This window comes from Tachypleus tridentatus, chromosome 13 (genome assembly GCF_004210375.1).
Source record: "Tachypleus tridentatus isolate NWPU-2018 chromosome 13, ASM421037v1, whole genome shotgun sequence".
Lineage (NCBI taxonomy): Eukaryota > Metazoa > Arthropoda > Merostomata > Xiphosura > Limulidae > Tachypleus > Tachypleus tridentatus.
In genome coordinates, this window is record NC_134837.1 from 171832279 (window position 1) to 171844711 (window position 12433).

The 12433-nt window shown below is 30.2% G+C and overlaps 1 protein-coding gene across 1 annotated transcript in view; it reads right to left on the minus strand.

Annotated features, from left to right (window-relative positions):
* Positions 1 to 7650: 7650 nt before the first annotated feature.
* The window catches only part of LOC143238518 (juvenile hormone acid O-methyltransferase-like), a 38074-nt gene continuing 33291 nt past the window's right edge, over positions 7651 to 12433 (minus strand). Inside the window, exon 4 of the mRNA XM_076478806.1 lies at positions 7651 to 7966. The gene's annotated coding sequence lies outside the window, so the exon portion shown is untranslated. The remainder of the gene's footprint in view (positions 7967 to 12433) is intronic.

Genomic DNA, 12433 nt, shown 5'->3' on the forward strand with positions numbered 1-12433 from the left:
TCTCAATATATTTATTGAAACAGTATTTTATTTTGTTGTGTTAAACATCTGACAAACAAGTGTACCACTAGAAAGATAGGAAAAACAAATAGCGGATTAACTGGAACAAGTTTTGAGTCGTTACAACAACTGTCCCAGGTTTATGTGGAAGGTGTTGATTCAGATGTGATGTTTTATTATTGTTATTATTAACAGTTTTACTTAAGATTAAAGAAACTAATGAGAAATTAAAGTAATTTGGAGATTGGTAAAAGAAATTATAAAACTATAAAAAGCAAAATATAATATGAGAAATATTAATTCTTACAATGAAATATTGTTTTCACTCTTATTTCATTGAAATATCTAACCAAAGAGAAGACACTTAATTTTAATATACAACGAAGTGTTTTCAGAAAGTTTCGTAAATATTTTACATAATCAAGACCAAAGAAGGCAAAGACGTTGTCAAAGATCTTGTCCTATTGTGGTGAAGTTCTTTAAAAGAGAAGTGTTTAAAAATATATTATATTATATATAATAAAAATATATTATATTTTTAAACAATAAATTTCAAATTTTTCTTTTGAAAAGAGGATAATTCATATATAAGAATTATTTTCGAATTAACATCCCTGTACACTATATGCATGTATTCACAAATACACTCTGAAAATGCAATTGTTCTAATGTTGGCATGGAACATGATAGAATTTCGATTTTTTTTATAAGTGAGTACAGCTACTTATAAGCTACATGTGCTAGCCTTTCCTCATTTTGACTCACTTACCTCTATAATGTGCTCAACACTAGAACAGTTAACTGAAAAATTTATGTCACAATTATCAGAACATTTCAAGATTTCACACTGATACGTAGACTCACAGGCATGTATATACACCTTTTAAGGTATATGAGATAACAGTCCTTATCACTTATTACGTGACTTATCACTTTCTTTGTTTGTTTATGTTAGATACCATAACATCTCTATCACAGGATGTTTCTTTCTTTATACTCTTGAAAGGGTTAAATATGTACGATGTTTAAGTGTGCGAAACTCGGCTTTATTCCATCTTCAAGGCCATAAACAACTCATTTAATTACTTGGAAATTTAAATTAATTTTTATTTTTTTTTAAAACTCTTCGTTTTCTATAAGAGTTTCTTTAATTTTAGATATATCCAAAAATCTTTGTATATATGATCTAGGATTTCATGGTATTGTCGTTACTGGTTTATTTCAAATGTTTTGTGTTTCCGAAAACCCTTTCAGTTCACCATTTAATGATAAAATATTTTATACAAAAATGTGTATGTCAATCATTGTTTTACTCATATATTTCAGGAAATATATTTTTAATATATGTTATAAAGAGAAAGTTATAAGCTCTCGCAAAATAATAATTTTACATCTGAATCTTCTTTTTAATAAAATTTCCAGATATGTATTAACGTGAATCATGTGCAAAAATTGGATATACTGACTTAGTGAGCCTACTAGACTTTATATAAACCACTATACACCAGCATTTGATCTTAGACAGGATAAGTGAAGTTGGTAAACTAATAATAAACGTACATACTTTGAAATACCTATATATATAAGTAAATAATTGAAGTGGCTGAACATATTTCATTGATAAAACCATCACATTTATATGACTTTATTCGAACCATATATGTATATGGTTATTTGTATGAATATATAAAACACAATTCTAGTCTCATTTTTCTGTTATATCTAAAATCATGTTTTGAGACCATGGAGCTAAACTCAAGTCAGTCATATGGGTTTAAATTCATGTTTTCAAGACAATTCAACCTGAATGTAACATCATATCTGTAATACTTATACTTTAGAAATATCTGTAACGCCTTATTTTAAACACCGTTTTTAAGCCCTTACTTAACTAATATCCCCATCACACCAAAATTGCTTGCCCTTTCAGCCGTGTGGTCTTTATAAAGTGACGGTCAATTCCACCATATGTTGGTGAAAGAATAGCTAAAGCGTTGGCAGAGGGTGATGATGACTAGTTGCTTCCACTCTAGTCTTACACTGTTAAACTAGGGACGGCTAGCCCAAATAGCTTTCGTATAGCTTTGCGCGAAATTAAAAACAAACTAACTAACAAACTTAACTGATACAGTAAAACAGGTTGCCCTGATACTACATTCAGATATTCTAAACCAAACTGGCAGCAATGAAGAACCTTAATCGATACATTATAACATATGGGAATCAGAAGGTGACCTTTGAACTCCATAGTAGAGTGTGATTCTTTTTAACCAATTTGAACTATTCTGGTAAAACAAGGAATACTAATACATGTAATTCTTCTTCGGAGTCGATCAGTTATCAGTAGCTTCTGATTAAACCAACGTTTCAAGCTGCAACTTCCTGTGATACACACACACACACACAGATATATATATATATGTATCTTTAAGTTATTGTGAAAATGAAGAAAGCCACATAAATATCCGTTATGACCATACAATTTGTTTTGCTCTGAACCCAAAACCCATTTGTAATATGTCTAAAGTAGCCAATTCGCAGTCCTCAAAATTATTAGTATTTTTGAGTATTTCTATTGATGTTTCTTTATATAATGGTCTTTACCATAAACAATGAATTTGTACATTAACAAGAAATAATTCACTGTCAAAAGCTATCAAACGACTCTAATGTGTATTTATGAAATTATGAATAATTATGAAACTTCAGACGTTATTTTTCTAGATGATATATAAGACTTATCAAGGATTTCTTTTAACAAATTCATATTTATTAGCCTTGAGCCCGACCTTTATTGAAGCCTATTACTATAACCATAACCTTTGCGCTACAATTCATTTTAGAATTCAGGTAATACCTAAAAGTAATTCTTCGGTGTGTGACTAAATTTTTTGCCTTTTCCCAGATGCAAATTTCCTTCTTAGAATATGGAAAAATCTGGTTATGTGAAGTGTTCAACTGAAAGGGTAAAATCAAAGCTTTAATTGAACCTGGTAAAAATAGAAAACTGCACAACGAACTATAAATGAATATAGGAGCTAATAAAAAGTTAAACTGTTTGGTTACAAACGATCCCAACACCACAGCAGTCTATTGCAGATAAAATACGAATATTCTTGTGAACTGTTAAAAAGATATGACACACGCAATGAGATATAAAAAAACTAAACGACAACATTGTTCATTAGAGTCTATCAAACTACATAGTTAAATAGGCTAAAGCTGTACTAAGATGAATCAGGAATATTCTTAAATATAATACATTGTTTGTTGTAATGTCAGTTTTCCTCCACTCAAAAATGATATACGTGAACTTGTATGAGATAGTTAAAATAAGTTTAATGAAATATGAATTTCAATTTTCTGTCTATTTTGTTTATCAAATTATAGTTTATTTCTAAGTCATTGTTAAATTACGTCCACAAAAATAACATTTTCAATTATTTGCTATAACAATCTTGCAAGTTAATTAGTAAGTTGAAAAGTGACTGTTACATCAGTATTGTGAGTTACTTCATATTTCTTAAATGCTTCCCCGTAGTCTTTCAAGAATTTGTCGAAATTTTCCAATGGTATTCGTTTGACAGTTTCTTTGAACAAAAGGGACGCGTAGAAATCTGCAAATGATTAATAAATTCTTACTGTGAGTAAATGTAAAGAATATTCAACAATCAAAATACTTTTATGTTCACCATTTCACTCCTCAGTAAGGATATTTTCATTTCCTGGATCATCCACCGAATTAAAAAGACATTTAATAGTCAAATTCATTTTTGTTTCTAATGGAGAAAAACTTTAGGCAGATCAGTGAAACAAGCTGCAAAAATATCTAAAAAGGAATTTTAATTGAAAATATATAATAACATATCACAGTAGAATACTATAACATTAAAAAACTGTCACTTTTAAGTTAAGAACAGTACGACAATTACATTCCAAAAAAACATGTGTTAGGTTGTTACCTTGCTCGGCTGTTTCTATTGGTTTTTATTTTATTTTTATGAATCAAGAAATCTGAAATTTATTACATGTAACGTGATTATTATAAAATGATAAACTTAGAAAGATTTTGTGTGTTCCTTGAGTTATATGTTAATGTTTTCGTTAATTTAGTTGGAAATTTTGCCTTATATCATATATTATAAAACATTTACCGTGTCAAATGATGTAATAAGGTTTATTTTCTTTCCTCTTCATGCTAATTTCGTCACTGAATAGAATTAGTTCCTTGGTTAAATAGATTAAGCACAACAGTGTAAGAAAGATAATTCAAAAGTAAGTAAATTTAAGTCATAGATAAATAGTGGTGAAAGCCTAATACGTAAATGCATAATATAGATTTAAGTAACTCGTCAGTGATCAGGATAACGTACATATAAATATATTTTAATATCAGACTTTGTGTTGTTGTTGCTGTTTTGAACTAAGCACAAAACTACTCAATGGGCTATCTGTGCTCTGTTCACCACAGGTATCAAACCAGGATTTTAGCGTTATAAGTCCGCAGACATACCGCTGAGCAACTGGAGGCCCAGACTTTGTGTTCAGTACTTAACAAAAGATAATTCTTACATTAATTATCATCGATTTACTATATCAGTACATACATTCACGTTTTAAGTCGACTCTATAGCTGCTATAACGTAAAAGTGACGAATATCAGTTGATAAAGAACGCGTTAATGAATCTTATAACAAACCAGAGATATTAACGAAAATGATGTAACATTCTAAGTTTTATTTATCTTTGCACCAAAAGTATTTTGTCAACAATACAAGTTACTCTGAATAACTTAGAGTTGTTAACTTTTTTTATTTTGAGTTAATAGAACAAAATTTGGTTTTGGACTCAGGTTATATCCATGGTACTAAAATACAGCCATCTCTGTAGGATTTCAGTGTCACTGAATCTCGATCACATATTATGTTTATGGCATCCTCGTAATACCTGAGGCGGTATATTTAATATTAAGTTATTATCCTCAACAAATTCAATAAAATCTAGTGTATGTACTCTGGTGGTACGTGCAGATGTGCTAAAACAAACTGGCAGTGTTGAATGACCTAAATGAATACATGAGACCTTTGAACTCCATCATGAAATATTGTTTAGTTATGCCAGTTTTATCAATTTTGGTAAATTAATGAAATTCTAGTCCACTTTCTTCACCAGATTCTTTTTTATTATTAGTAGTAGCTTCTGATTAAATCAATGGAGATTAGACATGAATTCAGTAAAAAAAATAGCATAGATTTTAATAACTAGACTAACTAGAAGTATTGATTTACAATTAATTTATCAGTTAGCTACCATTTGTGTTATCGAATATTTAGTCATTATCTCAATAATATCTAAATTTAGCGTGAAGTGGATTTTAAATCTATTTTAAATCAAAATAGCTAACAATGTAATACAGAAACATATATGTAAGACGTTTCTAAAAACTGTATTAATAAAACTGACATTGTTGCAAGAAGGTCATAAAACTTTACTGAAAGACACAAACCACTTTCCTTCACGCACTATCTGATACGTGAAAAGTGTAACACCAGAAGAATTATCTTCAGCTACTTTGTGGTACTTATGCAGCAGTTACGCCCGATGTGTTAATTTATAAACAATTATTACTTGAAACTTTAATTTTAATCTTCGGAGTTTTGTTCTCTTATTTCTTTAGTATGTATTAGACTTTACTTGTCTCCAAGGAAACGTATTCTGATTGTTTTTAAAATGACAAACATTTGATTAAACAAGAGTAGCCCAAGAGTTGGCGGTGGGTGGTGATGACTGGCTGCCTTCCCTCTAGTCTTACACTGCTAAATTAGGGACAGCTAGTGGAGATAGCCCTTGAGTAGCTTTGTGCGAAATCCAAAACAACCAAACTTAAGGAATAGAGCTATTTCTAAATATATTTGTTGAAATACGATTTGTATATGTTTTAAATTACAACAATGTGTTCCGTGAGATAGACAGGAAACTAGCAGATATGGTGGAGCAATTTTATTTTAATACAGATCAACGTATTGTAGCATCGTAGGTCCGTACTCATACCGCTGTACAACTGGGGAAATTTATGTGTTGGAAGACACCTCTGCTCATTATGCGCTGTGTACGACAGTTGAATATATATAATCCCCGCATCTGCTCTGTTCACTAAAGAGAAGAAAAATTAAGGTACCTAACTGTGTCTTGTCTCTTTTGTTAATTCTGAGAACAATTGTATATATTCGAATTATTTTAAGTTAATTTTAACCTACAATTTTTTTTTGTTTGCATAAAGGCAGAGAAAAAAATTCAGTTATTGAATTTCTAACGTTAATCTATATATTTAAGTTTATACTCGTTTATAAAAGGGACACCTAAGTATACATTTATTTATAATGTTAATAATAGTTCATAGACGTAAACTGTTAATGTATTTAATGCAAATACTAATATATATACGTATATATACATATATATATATATATATGTGTATGTATAATAAATATAGACTTCATACATTATAGGATACATTAGATCTCAAATCATTAACGCTTCATATGTGTTAGATAAATGAGTAGTCGGCTTCCTAAGGTTCTTATGATATTTATCTTATAAGGCAACTTGTGGTTTAGGCTTCTTTTGTACAATTTACATTATCTAAATGTTTTTTTTCTAAGGGCAGCTTAATTTCACAGTGTGAACTATATTTGTAGAATGTTTATACTTTCCATAAGTTCTCATATTCATACTTCAGGGTATATTTTACTTCATTTTATAGGTCTAGGCTTACAGTTGTGACCCTTTACCTTTTTCTGAATAACAGTTTCACAAGTTTTAATAATTCACATTCATGTATGTGTATATATATATATATCAAATACCATTCAGCTGTGGGCGCGTTATAATGTGCCAGTCAGTTCTACTATTATTTGTTAAAAGAGTAGCCAAATGCTGTAGGTAGGTTGTGATGACTAGCTCCTTCCCTCTCCTCTATGACGCTTAAATTATGTACGGCCAGCACAGATAGTCTTCATGTATCTTTGCGCAAAAATTAAAAAAACAACACTAAAACAAAAACAAACCATACCTTCAAGATGTATGATTTCATGGTGAGACTTTACTCCTTTATTTTTAATGTCTTTAGGTTACTAAAACGTTTCCATTTTACCAAGTAATGATAGAAAACATTACAGAGAATGTTTTTTATAATAATCATTTTTGTACGAACAGCTAACAGCTAGCACATTTATGCAGTAGCTAAGTTAGGACATTTACCAAGACAAGAACCTTAAGTGTACAGAAAAAGTTATTAAAACGTGATTCGCATATCATAACAGTAACATAATTTACATTATTTTTTGATATTACCTCAATTTTCCTGTTATAAGAAAGATCCAAAGCTGTCACAAAAATTCTGCTTTATATTTAAAAATTACCTTCAATAACATTATCAGCATCTTCATCAACAGTGGTTTATCTCAAAACATTCCGTATACTGTTTTAGTGAATCTAACTTACACTGTACACACCATTTGATATCAGTGAAAAATAAGTATGTATTGTTTGAAAGTATTAAAATCAAAACAGGTTTCATTATTCAAATCATCCAGTTAAAGTAACTGAACATAATATATATTTAAATACATGGTTATTGTTATACTTACCTAAACACAATTTTCTCCATACTTTTGTGTTATATCCAAAACCATGTATTTAATCGCTTCATAATCAAGTTCTCCCATGACGAACTTAAGAAAATCTGATTGCATATCAATGGCAAGTTGTTGTTTTTTTTTTCAAGTTTGGGCAGTGTGATAAAAGTATATTTTTAGTAACGTATCCCGGACCACACCCAAAGTCTGAGACAAAGTCCCATTTAGAGCCAGCTATCTTCGAAACGTAATGTAACAGACTTGATTCGGTCCACTCTAAACTCCCTCTTCGTCATTTCGAATAATACTGGGCTGGTTTTGAATTAATTCTGGTAAAGAAAGTCTCCGTTGTATGAAAACGTCATTTTAATATATATGTAAATCCTGTACTTTTAAGTTTTCTATTAAATATTTAGCTTACATTAATAACATCTTATACAAAATAAACTGTATGTTTTACTCGTCGTATTCAAAGAACATATAATTCATTTATATTAAAAGTTATGGTTGAATAGTGATATAGTAATTTGGAAAGGTATAAGTTAAAATATACATATAAAGTGTATATAATTCATTCTAAGATCACTTCTCTCATGGAAGTCTTTCATTATTATTAATTTCAGCACAAAGGTATGAGCACCCTGTGAATAAGTATAAAGAAACCCTGGATTTAGTTTCGTAACCCCAGTAACTTAAGGCTTATCCACTGGAGGTATTCTAGTTTTTATGGCGTTTTATAAAGGGTGATCAAACCTACAAAATTATTCTAGACACTTTTTAACCACTTTATATCATTATAGATTTACTAATTAGAGTATCAATATTCATGGTGCTCAACCAAAATGTACGATCTTTCAATTATGGGGACGTAGCAACTGACGGTCAGTCTAACTCTTGAGCTACTCTTTTACCAACAATGTCGTGATGAATGACTGTCTTCTATTGAGTATTACACTTCTAGATTACAGACAGCTCGCGCAAATATCCCTTGTGTAGCTTTTCGCGAAATTCAAATACAAACAAACAAGTTAATTAAATTAGATACAAAACGGTTGCACTAAAACGATGAACGGCCTGGCAAAATTCAATGAAGACGAGTAAGGTTAACAACCTCTCACAAAACATCCAGATATCCTGTTGTAAATAAAGTGAAGATTAAAGAACATCGTAGTTATACTAACCACATGTTACAAAAAAATCAAGGTCATCACTTGCGAAATGATATGTTTACAGGAAGCTGTAAACACAACTTGAAGAAGCAAACAAAGAAATATAAAGGTGAGAAAAAATGTTGGAATAGGCCTCGCCAAGGAACACATTGAGAAGCAAAGAATTAAGAAGTTTGTCCACATAGTTAAAATGCTGTCCGATCACATTTCAACAATTTGTGACAATCAACATAAATTTCGTGGTTTTATGATCAAAGTACGTTCTTTGTCACTTCGATTTTCTTCTGTTTATGTTATAAATTCACTCCTCTCTTTGTTGCATATTAAAAGCCTTCTGTTCTCCACATGAGTATTCTTAGCCAAATACGCCTTCTTCAAGTGTTACCTACAATACCATTATTTTTAGATGTGTATTTATTGAATATTTTGAGCATACCCTTGTTAACTGCCGACACTAATTTCATTCTTATCATAATCTAAAGCTACAAATGCGCATTGGATTTCATTTCTTATTTTCCTCACAGTGTAAAAGTATTTCGTTTATAAACACCGTTATCAAGCACTTTAATGTAAACCAACATTTTTTGTATTTTGAAAAAAAATATATATATATTGATTTGCTATAGTTTAATCGTCAAGGAACTTTCTTTGTTTATCAGATATTATATTATTCGTATCATAAATTCATTCTTTATAATGGTCAGACAATCACATCTCTTAAATACACATTCAAAACCCTTTATTCTCCATGTAGCAATTCCACAACGTTCAGTGTTGTCCTCTATATCCTGTGTTTCAGATGCACCAAAACCACTACTTTTGTTACACATTTTTCAGTATACTGATGATAATTCCATAGTAACTACATTCTCCTTCATGTTCTCCTAAAACAGTGTTTTCTTCAAACAACAGTTAATTACTTTCTTATTTGAGGCAAACAATGAAACTGACAGAAAATAGAAATTAGCCTATAATTGTTCTGTTTAGTTAACTGTGTAAGGAGCTGAAACCTAGGCTGTAAACTGACTACTATCTAACAACAAAAGTTCATTCAATATAAAATAAATTTAAAGTTTATATAAGAAAAAACATTATAATATACTAAGAGAAATCACCATTATATTAATTAATATACTTTTATATATTTTTATTTCTATGAATTCATATTTAAGAGCTAGTAACAAATAAGTACACTGATGAATATACTTGTGTTAACAGAGAACTATTCACTACGTACAACAACAACAAACACACACATTCAAGGACAGCAATTTCGTGATTGGTTTGACTTTCTGGATACATATCGAATAACTTTCGAGTGGTACGAGAGGCTTAATATCTTGATCTTGGAATCATGATATTTGTGTTTATTGAGAGTGAATGAAAAGTATCAGATAGTGTCGTTATAAAGTAAGAAATAAATAATATTATATAAAGTGTGTTACTTAGGCCTATCTAGTTTGTCGTAATCCTGAATATTTAACCAAAGTCAATACAACATTAGAGTACTAAAACTGCAAGTGTATTAGACTCACTTTGTATTCTTTATAAATTTTAATTATTTTTCGTAATCACGTGGAAATATTTTAAATTGTAATTGTTATGTCTGTTGTCATATGATGGTATTGTTGTTTACCATTTGAGGCTCTTTCCTGCCGTACCAACAGAATAAATGGAAACCATTCAACAACACCAAAAACTCACGAAATGAGATATTGACTGTTTCTTTTATAACGCACTCACAAATTAAAATCCGACGAGCATTTGTTTGTATTACACGGACTCTTCCCTTTTGTATAGTTAAACATTTAACAAACAAGTGTACCATTAGAAAGACAGGCTACACAAATAACGGATTAACTGGAGCAAGTTTCGAACCGTTACAACAACTGTTCCAATTTTATGTATAAGGTGTTGATTCATAGCTTAAACTAAAATATAATAATCGTGATGTTTTACTATTATTATTAAAAGTTTCTTTTACGATGAAATAAACAAATAAGAAGTTAAAGTAATTTGGTAACAGGTAAAAAAAGTTTTAAACTTATAAAAAGGAGTATAAATATCAGAAATATTAATTATTACAATGAACTATTGTTTATTTACTTGTTGCACTGACATCTCTAACCAAACAGAAAATACAGGATCTGAGACCAGACAGAGAGAGAGAGGGTTGTATTTTCAGAAAGTTTTGTAAATATTTTTATTATTAAAAAGAGAGGAAAGCAAAGACGTTGTCACACATCTTGTTCAGTTAACGTGGAGTCCTTAAAAAGATAGTTTAAAATATATTATATTTTTAAACAATAAGAGTCAAAGGTTTCTTTTTAAAAAAGGATAATTCGTATGTCACAATTGTTTTCGAATTAACACCCCTGTACACTTTTTACATATATACACAAATACACCCTGAAAATACAATTGTTCTAATGTTGCCATCACTTTCAAGATAGTGAGTAAGGCTACTTAAATGGTACCTTACCCATATAAATTGTTCACTACTAGTACGGTTAACAGAAACTTTTATATCACAAATATCAAGACATGTATAAGTAAATCTTCGTGTTGGAATAACGCAATCCTATTTTTATTTATTTTCAAAATTAAAACGTTACCACAACCAGATTTTAACCTTTTTTATATAATTATTCGTGAAACTCAGAGCCATTTTTATTTAGGCTTCTTTGTTCTTATACGAAGCAACATCAGGCTAGCTGTTGTGTGTACCTCAGAGAGTCTAACCACGGATCGTAGCGTCGTTAGTCAGTAAACATACCGCCGTCCAACAGGGGAAATTTATGCATAGAGAGACACCTCTGTTGATTATGTGCTACGTACGGCAGTTGAATATGTATGATCCTCGTATGTATTCTCTATGTTAAAGAGATGAAAATTAAGATATCTAAATATATCGTATCCCTTTTGTTAGTTCTGAAGGGCAGTTCTTCACAAACAAATTATTTGAAGTTAATTTCCACGTTCGTCCTAAAACATATTTTATGCAGAAACGCGTAGAAAAGACTAAAGTCTCAGCGAGAAACTGATTTTCCAACATTGTTTATATATTTATTTTGTCCAAGGCTCTCGTAAGTCCATCTAAGTATACGTATACTAGTAATATTAGTACTGTTTAATACACGCGAACTTTAAAGTGTATTAGCCCTCAGATTATTAACGCTTTACAACTAAGGGGTGACTGGTTTCCGAAACATTTTTCAACAATTCACACTAATATACAGACACACATGCAGGTATATATGTACAAATACAAGCATACACAAATATAAGATAACAGGCCTTCTTTGCCCTACTTATCACTTTTTCTGCTTGTTTATGTTAAATGTCATAACATCTGTATCAACAGGAAGTCTTTCTTTTTTCTCTTCAAATATTCGCTACTATCAAATTAACGTACTTATTCTGAAAGCGTATCCACGATGTTTAAGTATGGGAAACTCGACTTATTTTCGTCTCCAAAGCCATAAATAACTCATTTAATTGGGAGGAAGTTTAAAGTAGTTTTATCTTTTCAAAACTCTCGGTTTTCTATAAGAGTTTCTTTGATACTAGATATATCGATAATATTTCTATCTTCAGGATCTGGGATTTCATGATTACTCTTTACTG